The sequence below is a fragment of the Balaenoptera acutorostrata genome, chromosome 9 (assembly GCF_949987535.1).
Source record: "Balaenoptera acutorostrata chromosome 9, mBalAcu1.1, whole genome shotgun sequence".
Taxonomy (NCBI): Eukaryota; Metazoa; Chordata; class Mammalia; order Artiodactyla; family Balaenopteridae; genus Balaenoptera; species Balaenoptera acutorostrata.
The window spans coordinates 73425655-73435242 of record NC_080072.1 but is presented as its reverse complement, the minus strand read 5'-3'; the positions used below and the strand labels follow the sequence as shown (position 1 = coordinate 73435242).

General features: G+C 39.4%; 1 long non-coding RNA gene across 2 annotated transcripts; it reads left to right on the top strand.

Annotated features, from left to right (window-relative positions):
- Positions 1–1824: 1824 nt before the first annotated feature.
- Positions 1825–6770, top strand: LOC130708869 (uncharacterized). 2 transcript variants are annotated; one of them, XR_009009289.1, is made up of 3 exons: positions 1825–1982; positions 3888–4065; positions 5271–6770. It is a non-coding gene; the product is annotated as an uncharacterized LOC130708869 (long non-coding RNA). The 2 variants fall into 2 exon arrangements; XR_009009290.1 differs by having other exon boundaries at positions 3888–5927; positions 6182–6770.
- Positions 6771–9588: the final 2818 nt, after the last annotated feature.

Here is a 9588-nt window from a genome sequence, read left to right as displayed (position 1 = left end):
TAACCATCATATTTGACGGCTAAATAAATTCTATTGGATGGAGATATGTGACTCAACTTTCCCCCTATCATTGGACAGTTATTTTGGTTTTTACTTTTCCACAAGTATTACTAATCCCTTATAAATATCCTACATTTCAGTACCTAGATCAGTATATGTGGTAAAATATTAGTTAAATAATGAAATTCCTTGGATTAGATAACTAGAAATGGAATTACTGCATTGCATGATTTAAACATTTAAAATCCTTAACATGTATTGTCAAAAGTTTCCAGAAACATATGACCTTACATCCTCACCATTAACTTTACTCTGAAAAAAAATCTTTAACAATTTGGTAAGAAAATTATTGTGAAGAATTTTGGTGAAAAAGTGTAGCTCAAGTTTTAATTTATACTTCTTAGATTACAACTAAGATTGCCTTGTTTTTCTTCAATGAATGCTAGCCATTTGTATTGGTTCATATCCTTTGCCCATTTTTCTCCAATATGGTTCTAGTGTTTTTTCTCATCTACTTACATGAACATTTTATATATTATGTGACTATTCTGCAAATTTTACACAATATATGAACATTTTACTTGCTCATGTGAATAGTTTCCATATTAAACCGTTTGTTTAATCTGTTCATAGATTTTTCCCAGTTTGCCATTTCTTTAATTTATATTTAATTTTAATTTTAAATGGTTTTGGCATATATTTCAGTTTAATATATTAAAATGTTGAGTTGTCTTTTCCTTTGTAATGCCTTTCATGGCCTTTATGTTTAGAAAGAAAGTTATTTGCCCATCCAGAGACAGATAAATATTCTCTTATGGGGTTTTTCCTTTTTATATGTTAATTGTACTTTTAATTTTGATTTTAATTATACCTTTAATTCTAACTGGGGTTTGTTGGTTTGTTTTATTAACTTGTTTTATTGTTTTGTGAGTGTGGTACGAGGAATAAGGGAGATGTAAGTATGATTCCTAGGCCTAGTGTGCTGTGTTCCTCTCTATTAGTTTATAGGAGCTTTTCTTTGTCCCAGTGCTCTTAAATTTTTTCCTTCTCAAAATTCTGGTTCTTTAGTTTTATGAAAACTTTTTAGTTACTTCTTTGACAACTTCCTCTAGTTTTTCCCTCTGTACATTAACTCCTCTATTTGCATATCAGACCTCATGGACCAGACCTCCAATTTTTGTGTCTTTTCTTCTTCCAATTTTCTATCCCTTTGTCACTGTGCTTTACCTTCTGAAATTTTTTCTCATCTTTATCTTGTAAACCTACTTCTATTGTCTTTTTCATTTCTCCTATCAAACTTATAATTTTTAACAGCTCATTTCTGTCCCCTTAGCTTTTTCAAGTGTACATAGCTTCCTTCCCTGTCCCCCACCATTGTCCTCTTTTTGTTTCACAGGTGCACTTATTTCAACTCTCTGAAAATACTAAAACTGGGACCCATACTGAGAAAACAAGCTTCATGTAATAATCCTTATGGTTAAAATTGACATTGCAATCTAGTATTTATGTTGTGTTGTATTTTGTTCCCCTTTAAAAAATATGCTGCTGGTAACCCACAAAGTTGTTTCTATGACCCACTAATGGCTCATGTCCTGCAGTTTGGAAAGATATATTCTATAAATCATGTTGAGTCTTTTGATCTTTCAATGGCCGAGACACAATCACATTTGCTTTCTGGGCAGAAATGGGCAGACTGGAGTGGCCCAGAATGAATGAAGGAAAACATTTATAAAGATCCAGATGAGAGATGGTACCTTGGAGTGGGGTGGTGGTTGAGACAGAAGCAGAGTGCCTCCTAGGGTGCCTTCACTCACATCTTCTTATTTAATCTTATTTCCTCAGTGTGCCACGTGGGGAACTGGACCAGAGCGTTCAGATGCTTGTCCAAGATGGCATAATCAGTGAGTCCTGAGCCAGATTTGAGCCAGGCCCATCTGCTTCCTAAGCCTGGCCTTTCCTCTAAGTCACAGCAAATCCATGAGGTGAGCCTATATAATAGGAGAGAAATTGTCAGAAGAGCACATTTTAGAGCTTAAGAACCAATTCCTTGGAGGCTTCAATATCTGAAAAGTTTGACTATGTTTGGCCCCTGAAATGAAACCTAAATTTATTTCCTAATTAAAAAAATAAACAAGACACATACAGTGTGATGTCACAGTAACAACTAGACTTGGAGTCCCCTTTGATCTGGAGTTGATGACCCTGGTCACGAGGTACTTGTCCCTCTGCCAGGTCATCCTTACCCTTGTACACCTCTGCCATGTCCTCCATGGCAGGCTGTGAGGATTATGGTTTTCATGGGATCTTTTAATATTTATGTTACTATCTAGGATTATACATGTTCCCCAATGTCGATTCATGTTGTCAACTGTAAACACAATTAAACAACTAGAAATCAATCCCTCTCTTTCTCATGTTCTTTATACATGCTCTCTTATGCTGCTTGTCATGTAAGGGTATTAATCACTCCTCTGTCTGTCTTCTCTACTAGATCTTGTACTTCGGGAGACAGGGTGGTCCCTTCTTAGTATCTGGGTCCCATTGGCTACCACAGAGTCTGGAGTAATAGATGTCAAATTTGATAATTATGTTGTGTTTGAAATATGCAGAATATAAAAATAAATTCTCAGTTTTTATAACTGAAGCATTTATATGATTTTAATTCACTGTTTTTCAAACTATCTTGATCCCTGCCCCCCCCCTTTGATAAGCATAACTATCTCTGCCACTACTCCCCCACCCCCTTTGGCAAATTCTAGTTTTTCCCCAGACCACTGTCTGTGACCAACACTCACATAACACAGAACATTTGCACATCCCACAGCCAGGGCGATTTTGTCTACTTTAGTTCCTTTTAGTTTATAGTGCAAACAAGAGAGCTTCTTTTTGTTTGCCTGCTTTCCAAAGAAAAATTATATGATGATATTGAGTTTACTTTTGCAAATTACAAAGGTCCTCACCCCAAGATTCTAGAATCCAAGATGTCATGGGAGTACCTTGATCTAATCAAAGTTTTTACTGACAGCTCATTCCAGGGGAAGCCTATCTTTAACAGCATCTTTATGAGCGATAATTCACTGTCTCCATTTGATCACCTCTGGTCTCTTTTCTTTGCCACTGACTCTCTTCTCCTGGGGACGAGGTTTCAAACCAGATCCTCTTAGGCCTCTGCACTCACACCCATGTCAATCCAACATCTGTCGATAGCTGTCAGCAAAGACCTGAAGGGGGAAGAATAATGGATGATGTGGAATAAAGTGACATTCTACTTGGATTTCAGTGGTTTGGTTGATTCTGTTCCAAGCTGTTTGAAGACATGAGTCAAACTCGACCCTTCTCCAGCCCTGCAGTCCTCACCACCTCATCTCTCATACCCAGTTTTTCATCCCTTCATCCCCGCCAATCCATTCTGCAGCTGGAGTGACTTCCTAAAATAAATCTAATGACATCATCCTACTCTTACAGCCCGTCAATCGCTCCCCATTTGCCTTAGGATGAAACCCTGCTCCCTACCTGACCCCCAAAACCACTGAGATCTGATCCCTCCCTCTTGGGCCTCACCTCTGGCCTGTGCCACCTGGCCGTCTATGCTCTGAGCAGTGCTATTCAACTTCTTGCAGTTTCTACCACAGACAGTGCTCTCTCTTGTCCCTGAGACTTTGAGTCATAAAATACTTCCCTTGGCCTGGGATTCTCACCATGTATTCCCATCCCTTCATCTCTCTCATTGAGCTTTTTTTTTTTTTTTTTTTAAACACAATCCAGCTAAACATTAGTTCCTCAAGTATCCATCTTCCTAACGAGCACGTCCTCACTCACCTCTTGCCCTCCTCCTGCCCTACGTGAGGTTAAGAGCCCTTTCTGATTGTGCCTTTTTTTTTTTGCAGCTTTTGCGATCTCAGTTCCCTGACCAGGGATCGAACCCAGTCCCCCTACAGTGGAAGCACGGAGTCCTAAGCACTGGACCACCAGGGAATTCCCTGATTGTGCCTATTAATCCCAGTATTTCCCCTGTATCTAATTGGTACCTTCCCCCTCAGACATAAACATAGTGCCTGCTATACAGTAAGTATTCAATACAGTGAGTAAATAAATGAATAAAAGAAAGGGAAGAAAACCATTCCATTATATTTCATTTGGAGTCTCATGGCTCTAGTTCATTCATTCATTTTCAAAATGTTTTTAAAACATCCACCATGAGCACTGGCTAGATGCCGAGTGTTCAGGGAGGAACGAGGTTAGACTTGGTCCCTCTCTCATGCCAGCACCTCGCAGGGCTCCATGGGTAACCAGAAAAGAAAGCAGAAGTCACCTGATGCTCTGCCTTAGACAGGGAAGGGCAACGCTGGGGAACTTTCACGCCACGAGTGAGTTCTGTAACGTAGACTTCATGCTGTGTCACCTCTAGCCCAGGGCAAGACAGATACAGAACTTTGTACCACAGAACTTGAAGTAGGTAGGGAAGACAGACAGACAGACCAGACTGGGAGTTCTGATACGGTGTGAGAAGTGCTCTTTAAAAGAGCTATGTGCTATGAGGGCAGAGAAGGGTCGCTGAAGCTAATCTGGGGAGAAGTAGCTCTGGAAAGACAGTAGCAATGGGGTAAAATCATACTTAATCATGAGATATGTTGCAACTGTGGCTTGTAAACTGGAATAATGATTAAATGTCTAGGTCCCTGAGGCTACTTCTTTGTCACTCCTCTCTGTTGATTGTCAAACACTTGTATGAAATTGACAGGTAAGGAGGAAATTAACCCCATTTGGATTATGAAGAGAGGCAAGGAGGTTGAGGAGTAGCTCTTATTTGGGTGAGGATGCCTGATTTATTTTCCTAATCATGACTAAACCTAAGAAAGCATACCAGGCTCAACCCTCAAGTGAGAAGCAGAAGGCCTCAGAGTCCAAAGTGGTGGTTGACACCCAAGCCAACAGGAGGCTGAATCACGCTCTCCTGAAACTGTGGACAGAACTGTCTTCTTTCTAGCAAAGCTACACCTTGGATGGTGTCTAGAAGTAACACTAGACAACCGCAGTCCTCATAGAAGGAGCCATGTGTCCACAGATGCGCTCTCACCCCATGAGCTTGCACTAAAACAGACACATGGTCCATAGAACTCCTGAGCACTTCCGGATTGCTCAGCTTTGGGATATTGGTCCAGATGTTAGGGGACAACTGCGGACAGGAATAACTTTGAGTCTCCTCATGCAGAGAAGTATTTAAAATAAGTTTTCTGAAACTTTATTTTTTCGGCTTTCCTTATCTGCAGGGAGAAGAGTGTAGTGGTTATGAGCTGGGCCCTGGAGTTCGACTGTCTGGGTGCAAATGCAGTGTGATCTTGCGCACATTGCGGAACCTCCCTATGCCTCAGTTTTCTCATCTACAAAATGAGGATAAGGATAGAACCTACCTCCTAGAGTTGTTTTAATTATGGCAACATGCATTAATATACCATGTTTCATTGCTTCTGAGACATGCATTTTTCACATTTGAACATGTCTGAAATTGAGGTGCAATTTACAGTCAATAGCATAGTTTAGTTGCCTCAGTGGTATGAAAAATAATGGTGTAGCTTATAATCAGTGGCATCTTAGATGTGATGAAATTGAGGATACAAAGAGCTTAGAACAATACATAGCACATAAACAGTACTAAATGAATAGTTAATAGATGATATAGACATAAAATATATATAGCTCTTCTAACTTCATCAGAGCCAACCTATATATCTCATTTTTAAACAAATGTCCAAGATAGCAATGGCAAATGATAACATGACTGACCCATTTCCCAGGAAAGAGAGAAGCTTCTCTTCATACTTGGCCTGGAGTTGGTGGAAGCATCTGGTACCCATCCCTTTATCTTAGCCAAGATCTCAGAAAGGTGATATAACTGAGACCCACTGAGATGTGGATACCTTGGACAGGTAAAAATTTGATGCCTCTTTAGATCAACATTCTTTTCCTAATCATTTGTTAGAGTGACTGGTACTCTGAGACACAGCAGAGAAGTAGGATCTCTGACAGTGAGGCTCAGAAATCCAGCTCTCACCCCAAAGCTGCACACACCAGGGAACAAATCCAAAGCCCTAAGTTACCCAACTGCTCTTCTTAGGAGGATAGTGATCATTGGACTACCGTTCCCCAACTGACTAATGAGAGTCTTGTTTTCCAATTACAGACCCCGCTATCCCTAAGAGAAGATGCAATAAACACATTTTCTAAATACCAGCAAATTTCCAGTGATGCTCTAGTGAACCTTGGAGACTGGTTCTATAAGCAACTCCTAAGCCTCCCCTACCAACTTTAATTCAGCTCAACTCTGGGCCCCAAAAGGAGTTTATTCAGATGGCAGACACGCAGACATGAGTGAATGTTATGTATTTAGACAGGGGATCAAAAGGAGCTTCCCTGGCCTTTTGTTTCTTGCTGATTGCATGTTCTCTTTTAAAATGTATTTGACTGTCAATGGGAGAAAGCAGAACATTCTGTTTTAAACTTCCACATTTTAAATTTTCTTCATTTTGAATAATCTATGTATCTTTCATCTGTATTGTTTTATTTAACTAAAACAAACATATATTGCCTTTGTATTATGAAATTTTGTTTTACTTTCCAGGAAAAAGGGAAAATGAAGTTCTATCAATATGTTTAAAATAGAAAGAATAATTAGAAAAGTAGAATAAAAAACTAATGCATGATATGATCACAGTGTATGAACATAGGCAAAGGATAATAAAAGACTGAGAAAAGCTCAATAATTGCCTTTGCACGATAGGTAAGTTAAATTATTTTGTTTTATATTTGTGTATTTAACATTTTATACAAAAAAACTATCTTACAAGAGAATAAATGAAATTCTTTTTCAAAGCAATAATATTAAATTCAGTTGAAGTTTGGAAACCACTGTAGCTTTCGTAAATATAGCTTTTTAAAAAACTCACAGGAGTATTTCATTTTCACTAGTTGTTCATAGATCACCAAGGCACTCAGGCATTTTATAATACAAACAGGAAATGGAGGTTCTGATGAAGCAAGATGACCAAAATCCACCTTCTCCAGATATGGATAAACTGCTTGGCTTGGCTCTCTTGCCTAACCGCTGTTAATATTATTTAGTATTTTCATGGTCCTTTCAGGGTGATATAACAAAATATCATAGTGGCTTAGAAACAAGCATTTATTTGTCACTGTTCTGGAGGCCGGGAAGTCAAAGATCAAGGGGCCAGCAGAGTCAGTGTCTGGTGAGAACCAACTTCCTGGTTCATAGATGGCCGTCTTTTTGCTGTATACCCACATGGCAGAAGGGGCAAGCAAGCTCTCTCTGGTCTCTTTCTAGAAGCACTAATCCCTTTCATGAGGGCTCTACTCTCATGACCTAATCACCTCTCAAAAGCTCTACTTCCAAATACCATCAGTTAAGTTTCAACGCATGAACTTTGGAGGGAGACAAACATTCAGTCTATGGCAGTAATGTTGAAGACAACAGTCTGTTCAGTGGGTGAAGGAGGACCATTTAACTTAAGTAGATGGTCTCTTTTTTTGCAAATATTGATGTGGATAGAGGAGACACTTATTTATTCATTCAGCAAACACTGAGTGCCTTCCTCCCCACTGTGGGCTAGGCTCAGTGCTAATTGCTGGAGACACAGAGTGTATAAAACATGGTCTCAGCTGTCCTGGAACTCACAGTCTCAGCTTTCTACCCGGTCATCTTGATTTTCAACAAGGAACTTTAAACATTTATTTCAGAAATCTATTTGCCTAAGTATCTATTCCATTATAACTACTTACGAATTTAAAATAATTGCTGTTTATTTTTATCACTGCAAAATATATTAAGGAAAACATTCAGTCCTATCTCTGTCTATATGTGTCTGTCTTAGTTTGAATAGAACAGCATCTGGCAATTGCAAAAGAACTCCAAAAGTGCAGATAAATGGGAAAAGCAGAGGTCTGGGTATCAGGAGACTTTGATTGAAATCTAAGCTCTGCCATTTATCAGCTTTTGGAGCTCTCTGAGCCTTAAATCCCTCATTTGTAAAATGGGAATAATAAGACCTACCTCACATTTTTGACATGAGAATGAAATGAACTAAACAATGTGAAGCACTAAACTTGTAGCAAAACGAAACAAATGCTAGTTTGTTTCTTCCATATTGTTTCACTGTAGGTAGGTGGCCAGTGTTTCATTTACGGGGGAAAAATGCAATTACAAGAATCTGGAATTTATAAGACAGATATTTTTAGGGCTCTGGTTTTCTTTTCAGAAAGATTAAATTCAGATTATAAACAGGTTAGCTGCAGGAGTCACCTTGACAATTCAATTCCAAATCAAGATTGCGCAGAACCTTTGCAGCACAACCCTCCAGAGACCAAAAACACCCTTGATCCACTGGCCTTGACCAAGTCTCAAGTAGCCTTCCGAGGCACTAGCGCTGGGATCACTGTGGGCAGAAAGTGCTAATTAGGACAAAGCCTGCTGTGTGTGGGTCCACGTAGCAGGCGAGACAGTCAGACGCGATCTCCACCTCGCTGTGCAACAGGAATGTCGCCAAGGTTCAGGCAAGTAAATGAAAATTTGGAAAAAAAAAAACACGTTCAGCAGATATTGAAAAACACAACACAGGGTGAGGGAGGGATGGATTGGGAGTTTGGGATTAGCAGATGCTAACTATTATTTATAGAATGGATCAACAACAAGGTCCTACTGTATAGCACAGGGATCTATATTCAATATCCTGGGATAAACCAGAATGGAAAAGAATATGAAAAAGAATGTATATATATATATATATATATATATATATATATATATATATATATATCTGAATCACCTTTTTGTACAGCAGAAATTAATGCAACATTGTATTGATAAATCAACTATACTTCAATAAAATAAATTAAAGATAAAACACAAACACAAATTATCCTGCAATAAGAAGAGGAGGGAGGGGCAAAGAAAGTCCCAGTGGTCCATGCTAAGACCCAGGAGGTACATGGTAGGTGACCACCCTCCTCTGATCTGTCTTCAAAGGCTTTATTGAGAAAAATGGAAAGGAGCCAAAAGAACCATGACATTGGCCATGTTCACTGAACTATCTACTGTCTCCCTAGACTTGCTACCTGGTTCTCCTGTCTCCTCATTTAGTCCACCAGTGGTGACTAGATGACCTGTCATTTTAACCACATTACTGTTTGTCTCCACATGAAGATGCCCCTTCTTGATGCTTTATGCTCCCTGCCCGTTTACCCCAAGAGCTCTGCCTACAATTCCAATGGCATTTAGACTGTGCTCTCAGTTCCTGGTCTCTCACAGGCCTGTCTCCTCACCTTGCCCAACACAGCATAAGGCCCTTGTCCCTTGCAGTACATTCTGCTCTTCAAGTCACTGAGTATTTGAGGCCTTTGTCTTTGCTTTATTAATCTGCTCCACATGGACCCAGGGCCCAACAATGAGGGGGTCTGTTACAGATCTAATATTAGCAACAAACACAAGTCACATCATCTTGTATGAAGACGATATTGAGGGAGAAACATTCGGTCACTAGCAGAGACATGGCAGCGTTAAACGGGCTCTGTCAAACG